Source organism: Nicotiana attenuata, unplaced genomic scaffold, assembly GCF_001879085.1.
Source record: "Nicotiana attenuata strain UT unplaced genomic scaffold, NIATTr2, whole genome shotgun sequence".
Classification (NCBI taxonomy): Eukaryota; Viridiplantae; Streptophyta; class Magnoliopsida; order Solanales; family Solanaceae; genus Nicotiana; species Nicotiana attenuata.
In genome coordinates, this window is record NW_017670805.1 from 383,708 (window position 1) to 391,546 (window position 7,839).

Genomic DNA, 7,839 nt, shown 5'->3' on the forward strand with positions numbered 1-7,839 from the left:
GTCCTTAGGAAAACGTCTCGAATATTCTCTTAACTTGATTCAATCAACAATTCAACAAACTCTTTTGATTACTTAAGAGAATAAATGAATTAAATCAAACAAAATAATAAAAAGATAATCACCAAGAGATTCCTCTTTCGATTAAATAACCTGACGAATAACGTTGCAACAATTCAAAACTCCATAAATGAATTCATGCACGAACTAGATTTATAATTCACAAATATTTATCAAAACACCATATCCATCAAAACCTAAGGTAAACTACTCCATAATCCTAGAGGAAGTCATCACAATTATATTTGAAGAATAAGAAAGCATCAATCTAACTTTACAATCCAAACTCTCGTATTGAATTGATGGAAAGATGATGAAATCCCGTGTCTTGTAGCCTCCAATGCTCTCCCAAAGCTTCTCAGGTCAAAAGTCATCTAAAAATCGTATTTTTGGTGTATTTATACTATGTAGGAACGGGCTCCGATGAAACTACCCTTTTCAAGCTGAAGTGGGACAATTGGATCGCAAAAATACACGGGTGCGACACCCCATGTGCCGCCTCATGTGCCACATTAGTGAGGATTTTCAGAGAGTTGATTTTTTTCAATCTGCATGAATTTTGCACTAGCGCCCCGCTACGCATGGCGCGGGGCGGTAGTCCAATTTTCTCAAAGTAATTTTGTTTTCTCACTTTTGGACATCCAGACTTGATCCTCGACCCCCGAACGTGATCCTGACTAATTTCTTGGGCTTTTACTCAAACTTCAAAGCTCCACATTATTCGATTTAGTTCCAAATTATCTTTTTAACCCGGAATCGCTTCCTGCAAGGAATGAAACACATAATAAGTGCAATACACCAACATTTAAGCTCAAACACAAGTAAAATACAGTAATTAGAGTGCAAACTATGACTAAAATACGTGATTCTAGCCTACCATCAACACCCCACACTCAAACCATTGCTCGTCCTCGAGCAATCAAACTGCACTTCACATAGAGACGACCTTCTTATCAGACAACTTTCCTAACGCATCATGCTAAAAATATTTAAAATAGGCTAAGCACCATATCATAACATCCTCACCTCAAGACTCGACTCACAAGAACCACACAATTTTAACTACCTGCTCACTTACTCTAACATAGAGGTCGAAGACTTTACCTTACCTTCGTAACTTATGTGCCCTGACACAAACACTAGAGAGTAGTTCCACACACAATAAAATTCAAGAACAAATAGGAACTCAAGATAGAAAGAATTAACTCACTCTCAAGAATAAAATTCATGTGCCACAGAAGACGTGCCATAGGCTTTCCCATAGTGTAATACTCTACCAATGTAGCTCATTCAGTCAAGAATCAAGTAGGACTTGAATTGATTGTAATGTAGGTTGCGGGACGGGTAGGATAGATTTGGATATAGTGACTACACCTCCCTAAGAACTTTAATACATATACTTTAACCAATCAAACCCTATACTTGTGTTGAACCAAACCCCAATCTTCATTCATAATAGCATCAACCTCCCAATATCTTTAAGCACAAACAAGACATAATTTACCATTAGCAAGAATTCAATTTTTTTTTCTAAGTTCTGAATTTTTTTTCTTTCTTTTTCAATTAAACTCTTCTTTTTTGAATTCTCTACAAGTGACTCTCACAATTTTTCAAACAGTGCACCTTTCTCCTTTTTCTATAGTTTCTCTCAAAACCCCACCATACTTCATTTAGATTTTACAGGCTCATAACAAAATCAAGTGCTCAAGAGAGGTAAAAGGTTCAAACAGATAGACAATTCAAACAAAGGGTCAAGCTTGTAGTGTGGTTGCCACAGAAATAAGATTACAGGCTCAAAGGGGCTAACTAAGATACATCACATTTATGTGGGTAAAAATATATATCTGGCTCAACAAAGAAATGCATATATCACTTCATAGACTGAACAAGACTACTGTTTCGCTTTACAAATACACGGGGCAAGTTCTAGACATCAACCGACATGCACAGAATATCACAAAACCTCACACACACATTGGCACATAACTCACTTAGGATCGGATCTATTCCGACTCTTTAGTCAAAGCCGTTACGCAAAGTTACAATCATACAATTTAAGGTGCTTATTTAGGAGTCAATAAGTGAGCCTAGGCGTTACAGATCAGGCACTCACTGCTCTCAAGGCACAACAAAATCAAGAAAAGTCATATCCCTTTAATACCTAGCACAAGACTTCACTACTCCTACTAAAAGAAAAACTTACTATACCCAGTTCAAGCAAAACCCTTGAAAAAGAACTGTGGCACAAAGAATAACCAAGGGAAAATGGTTACACTACCTAAGAAAACAAAATATTTTTTTCTTCGACTTTGGCCCCTCAAGAAGACTGTCGAGGAAATCCATTATCGAAAAAAATCAAAAAAAGAAAATCAATCAAAAGAAACGATTACAAACACACATATACATATTTACATTCCCCAGCACACACTTTAAATTGTGGCATGTCCTCATAACACACAAATAAAAAGCAACAGGTATAGAAAACTTCCCTAATTCATCTAATCGGGGTCAAAATCGAAGTCAGGATCTCTTTTGCACGCCCGACCCAGTGCACACATCCATGCTGAGAGCTTCTTTTCAGCCTTCTTTGGGTATACCACCACACTTATCGATTTCACTATTTCCAATTTGCTCTTTCAGGGCCCCCTTTTCTCCTTCAATTTTGAAGATCAACCTTTCATTCCCTACTCTAAGCATGAGCTGCCTTTCCTGAATGTCTAGAATTGCTCTGCCCATAGCCAAGAAGGGTCTTCCTAAAATCAGCGGGACTTCATTGTGTTCTCATGTTTACCACAATGAAGTCCACGGGGAACACAAATTTGTCTACTCGAACTAGCACGTCTTCCACTATTCCTTCAGGTATGATTGTGATTGTCACGACCCAAAACCCCGCACTAGTCGTGATGGCGCCTCTCGTGAAGACAACGCCAGCCAACTAACCCAAATAGTCCCTTTCAAAGTAGTTAAACATAAATGAATAGCAAAATACGACTTAAGGACATTAATTAACGAAGTTTACAACCCAACACAGCCCGACCGGGGTGTCACAAGTCACGAGCATCTAAGGAAGCCTGAACACTGCTACAGGGCCAATAATATACTAAACAGAATCTGAAATCAGAAGACAAAGTCCAGTGCCGTGAACGCTGGCGGTCACCTTGCTCAGCTACAATAACAATACCTTCAACCAGCTCAAAACCCGCTACCGGGTGTATAATACCTGCATCTGCATGCGAGGTGCAGGGAGTAAAGTGAGTACTCCAATTCAGTGAGTAATAGAAGTAAATAATAACTGAGTAGCAAGAAATCACGTAAAGCAACCAACGGGCTGTACAGAAGCCGGGTACAATAGAAAACAGTGAAATCAGAGAACTCTTTAGAAAGGTTTCGGCTCAGTTCAAATCTCTTTTGAAAATGGTCTTTTCAATAATTACGAAAGCTATTCAAAATAGTTAAGTGCTGATTAGCACGGAAAATCCGCCCCTTGGGCACAAATACCACAGCATAGCAGGTAAAAATGCAAATAAGTATGCAAGATGAGCACATAAAACTTCGCCCCTCGGGCATGATTTTCGTTACCAGTCAGTCATTGTTACCTGACCGGTCAGCTATTGTTACCTGACCAAAACGCATATTACAGTGCATTGTTACCACTGGTCAGTCATTGTTATCTGACTGGTCAGTCATTGTTACCTGACCAAAACGCGTATGACAGTGTCATTGTTACCACTGTCTAAAATTTAACCGCTCTAGATGGGTACCCGCGCTCACTGTGGGGGTGCAGACTCCGGAGGGGCTCCTACAGCCCAAGCGTTATATCATCATAAGGCCTGAAAGCCTGAACATATCAACATGAGGCCTGAAAGCCTTCTCACGATACACTCGAAGCCTGAAAGCCTCCTCACATATCACTCGAGGCCTGAAAGCCTCCTCAAATATCACTCGAGGCCTGAAAGCCTCCTCACATATCACTCGAAGCCTGAAAGCCTCCTCACATCACTCGACATATCCTCACATATGGCCCTCGGCCTCAATCAGTCCAAAAATAATCATAAGCCCCTCAGGCATCAGTAAAGACAATAATGCTCAGGTCAAACAATAGTTCAAACATCAGTTAAAACTCAAGGTTGAGTAAAAATATAGCTGAGTTCATGAAACAGTGTAATTCAAATGGACTGAGTTCAAATAATATTTTTCAAATAGTGAGGAAAACAGTGATGATAGCTCACAAGGATTTTAAACAGTCGGCAATATGCCCCAAGTATGGCAATCAGCCCAAGTCATGATAATATCAAATAAGTTTCAATCAAATACGCGGTAAAATCAACAATCGGGACAGACCAAGTCACAATCCCCAATGGTGCTCTACCCCACGCTCGCTATCCGGCGTGCAAGTCACCTCAATATAGTACTACGGCGTGCAAATTCGGGGTTTCAAACCCTCAGGATATCATTTACAATCATTACCCACCTCAAACCGGTGAAATCTCTAGCTCGCGATGCCCTTGCCCCATCAAATCGGCCTCCACGCGCGTCGAATCTAACCAAAATCAGAGCGAATACATCACAATATGCTAAGGGAACAATACCCAATCGAAAACAATCGAAAAATAGCAACAATCTCGAAACTAGCAAAACCCGAGCCCCGGGTTCACTTCCCGAAAAATTACAAAACTCACATTACCGGATTCCTCGTCTCGCCACGAGTCCATACATACCAAGAACTCCCAAATCCGAGCTCAAATGACCTATCAAATCCCAATTTGAAATATCAAAAACTCAAGCCCTAGCTTTACCCCTTTTGATGAATTTCAACCAATTTCNTGACTTCAAGCTCATCAGTCCATCACCACACAAGGCTGAGACCCCCGTCTCCCCATCCTAGAAATAGAATACCTGACGCTACCCCGAAAGGTCATACCCCCGTGTGGCCTCGCCACAATGCGCGATCTTATCCAAACACTGTTACACATGAAGCACCTCAAGTCACTATGAAAATCGACAGCCACGCACAATTTAATGTCTGAAACCAAAGCAATTCATTACACCCACGGTGAAACAAATAACATACGACACGCACCCGATGGTCATAACCAATACTCCACTTACCGAGCAACACCCAATTACTCTTCCCGCTCGACTTCCACTATGAATCCCCAATAGAACTGCACCACGTGTGCCCATAACCAACAAGTTATAACGCCTCACAGCACAGAAAAAAAACAACTCATAGGTCTCCCCAGATCACTAGCAAGTTTAATAACGATCGAATCGACCTGTCCCTAAATAATACAACCCGTGACAAACCAAGCTAACTCAAGCTAAATACGTAGCCACATTGAACTGCCAACGATCTCAATACCAAGAAGCCTGAAGCTGCTCCTCCCATTACTATAACTCCTGCCAGAGCCGTACGATACGGTGCACGGCACCAAATAAATAACAAAATCCACAATCTCGCCCGACGACATGCCCGGCCACAAGAAATGCATCCGAAAAAGTCCCTCAATACTGGAACCGAATCAATGGTAGAAACCTCTGCACTGACATCCGCCACGAAGGCCTAATTAAGAAAAACCATCCTTCCAAGCCGTCCGCTGGTCTTCGGAATACAAACCACTCTGCTAGAATATAACCCGATGCACCTCGCCACGGAACCTGTGGCGTTTTTTCGACATAGCCCATAACACGATAGTCTAGAATATCCCAACACTGAGACAACCAGTCTACACTCCAACATCGTATCCAAAATCTAATCTACCAAGCAAAGAGAGATCCACTCGGGCCTCCAAATCCCAATAGCCGCTAAACGGTGCCGATACACACGATCCACAACCAGTACATAGTCTGTACCTGAGAACTCCCAGTCTCCGACTCCATATAGCACAAGAATCACTGTACCTGATCCCAAATTCCGCCGTATGAGTACCTATCACACATCAAGTACCCATTCATTCCAAGGGAGATATTCTAAAATTTCCCTGTGCCATCAACAAACTCAAATATCAACAGTCGATCCAACAAGAAAATGCCGCAATACCACCGAAGTATTATCAGTTTACATCACCTTCCCCTTTTACTGAACATATACCCCCGTCAACTCACTAGAATAGCAGTACCATTTTCCTTAATCGTCTGAAGATCGATTCTTAAATCACCTGCAGCTGCCCGTGCTGCTTAAGAATTTAATGACTTTCCATTCCGAACTGAACTGAAGCCTTACACCTACAAATCCCAATCCTCCACAACATATCGCATATACCATACCACACTAGGATATCATGAGAACTCCATCTCCCTTTTCCTAACCACAAACTAAACTGCCAGGACTGAATCCCTCTATCCAAACCAGGCTAAGCAAGCTGTCAAGACTCAAGAGCATTGCTGCAACATGCCTGTAAAAGCTCATTACCTCGATCACATACGAAGAATTAATCATATCCTTACCATACCGATTCGGTCTATTATCAAGCTATTCTGTCTATCAAATTTCCCTTCTGATTCATCATCAACTTGATATTCTTCCTTGCTGTAGCACCACAATGCCTCAACCCAGGTTTACCACACGAGACTCGAACATAAGACCACACTGTCTAAGACCCATAGGCCACTGAAAGCCCTCTCAAATGTTCCCAGAAGTACCACATTCCAGCATACTTTACTTGAAGAACTTCCTGTGAATCTGAATTCGTTACCATTACTTTCCAGATACTGATACATAGAATCCCATAATTAACATAAAATACCACAAGTCTTGATCCTTTCTAATGAAAACACAGTCTCTAGCCACATACACAACCTTAAGACACCTGATTATTACATGCAAAATCTTGAACACAATAAAACCATTCTCGAGAGTCATTCACTCTTATACAACTGTAAATTACCTGCCTTAACGAACAGAACCACTCGTGCCTTATTAGCACTCTGACACCGCAAGATATGATCCCATTCCAATACAAACAAACATCTTCCTTCTCTATACACTGAGCATTCTTTATCAACAACGGCTCAAGACATTCCATTATTTTCACATTCCCACGAAGCACCATATAGCCCTTGTCAAAATTTTGCTTCACTCGTGCCATCCGCGGCTCAATTTCTGCAACCAGACTGATCCGCCCGAATATCTCGAAACGGAACCAACATAGTACATAACCGTGCAATCAGCTAATCAATAGCAACCTCCCCAACTTGGCTCGAAGCCATATATCAAGACACACTTAACAACTCATAACACTTTTACTTTAATGATGCCACAATGCCACAGTGAGACTCAACTCAAATCATGTACAAGCTTGTGAAAACACGGATCTTCTAGTAGTGTAATCCTCTACAGATTTCACATTCATCCCCACATCGGTTGAGTCCACCCTCTAGAGCGACCCGAATTTATCAAATTTCAACACATACCCTTCAATTACACATGAGATCTTCTAACACACACATAAGGACCATACCACTTAAGAACACTCCGCAGGAGATAACCACCTGCTTCGCCTCAATTTAGTACTTCGACATACCTTCCACCATCATATACGTTACACAGTCATTAGTCTTCCTGAGTCTGAACTCATACCGCCACATGAAATGTACTTCACTTCCCAAATAGGAGACACGAAAATATTCTTCACGCGCCCATAATTAGGGCTACACATCAAGTCACCATAGGAATCGAACACTTAACAGTCATCTATTATCTAGCAGACTTCTTCGCCAATACCAACTCAGTGAGTACTCCAACTCAGTGAGTAATAGAAGTAAATAATAACTGAGCAGCAA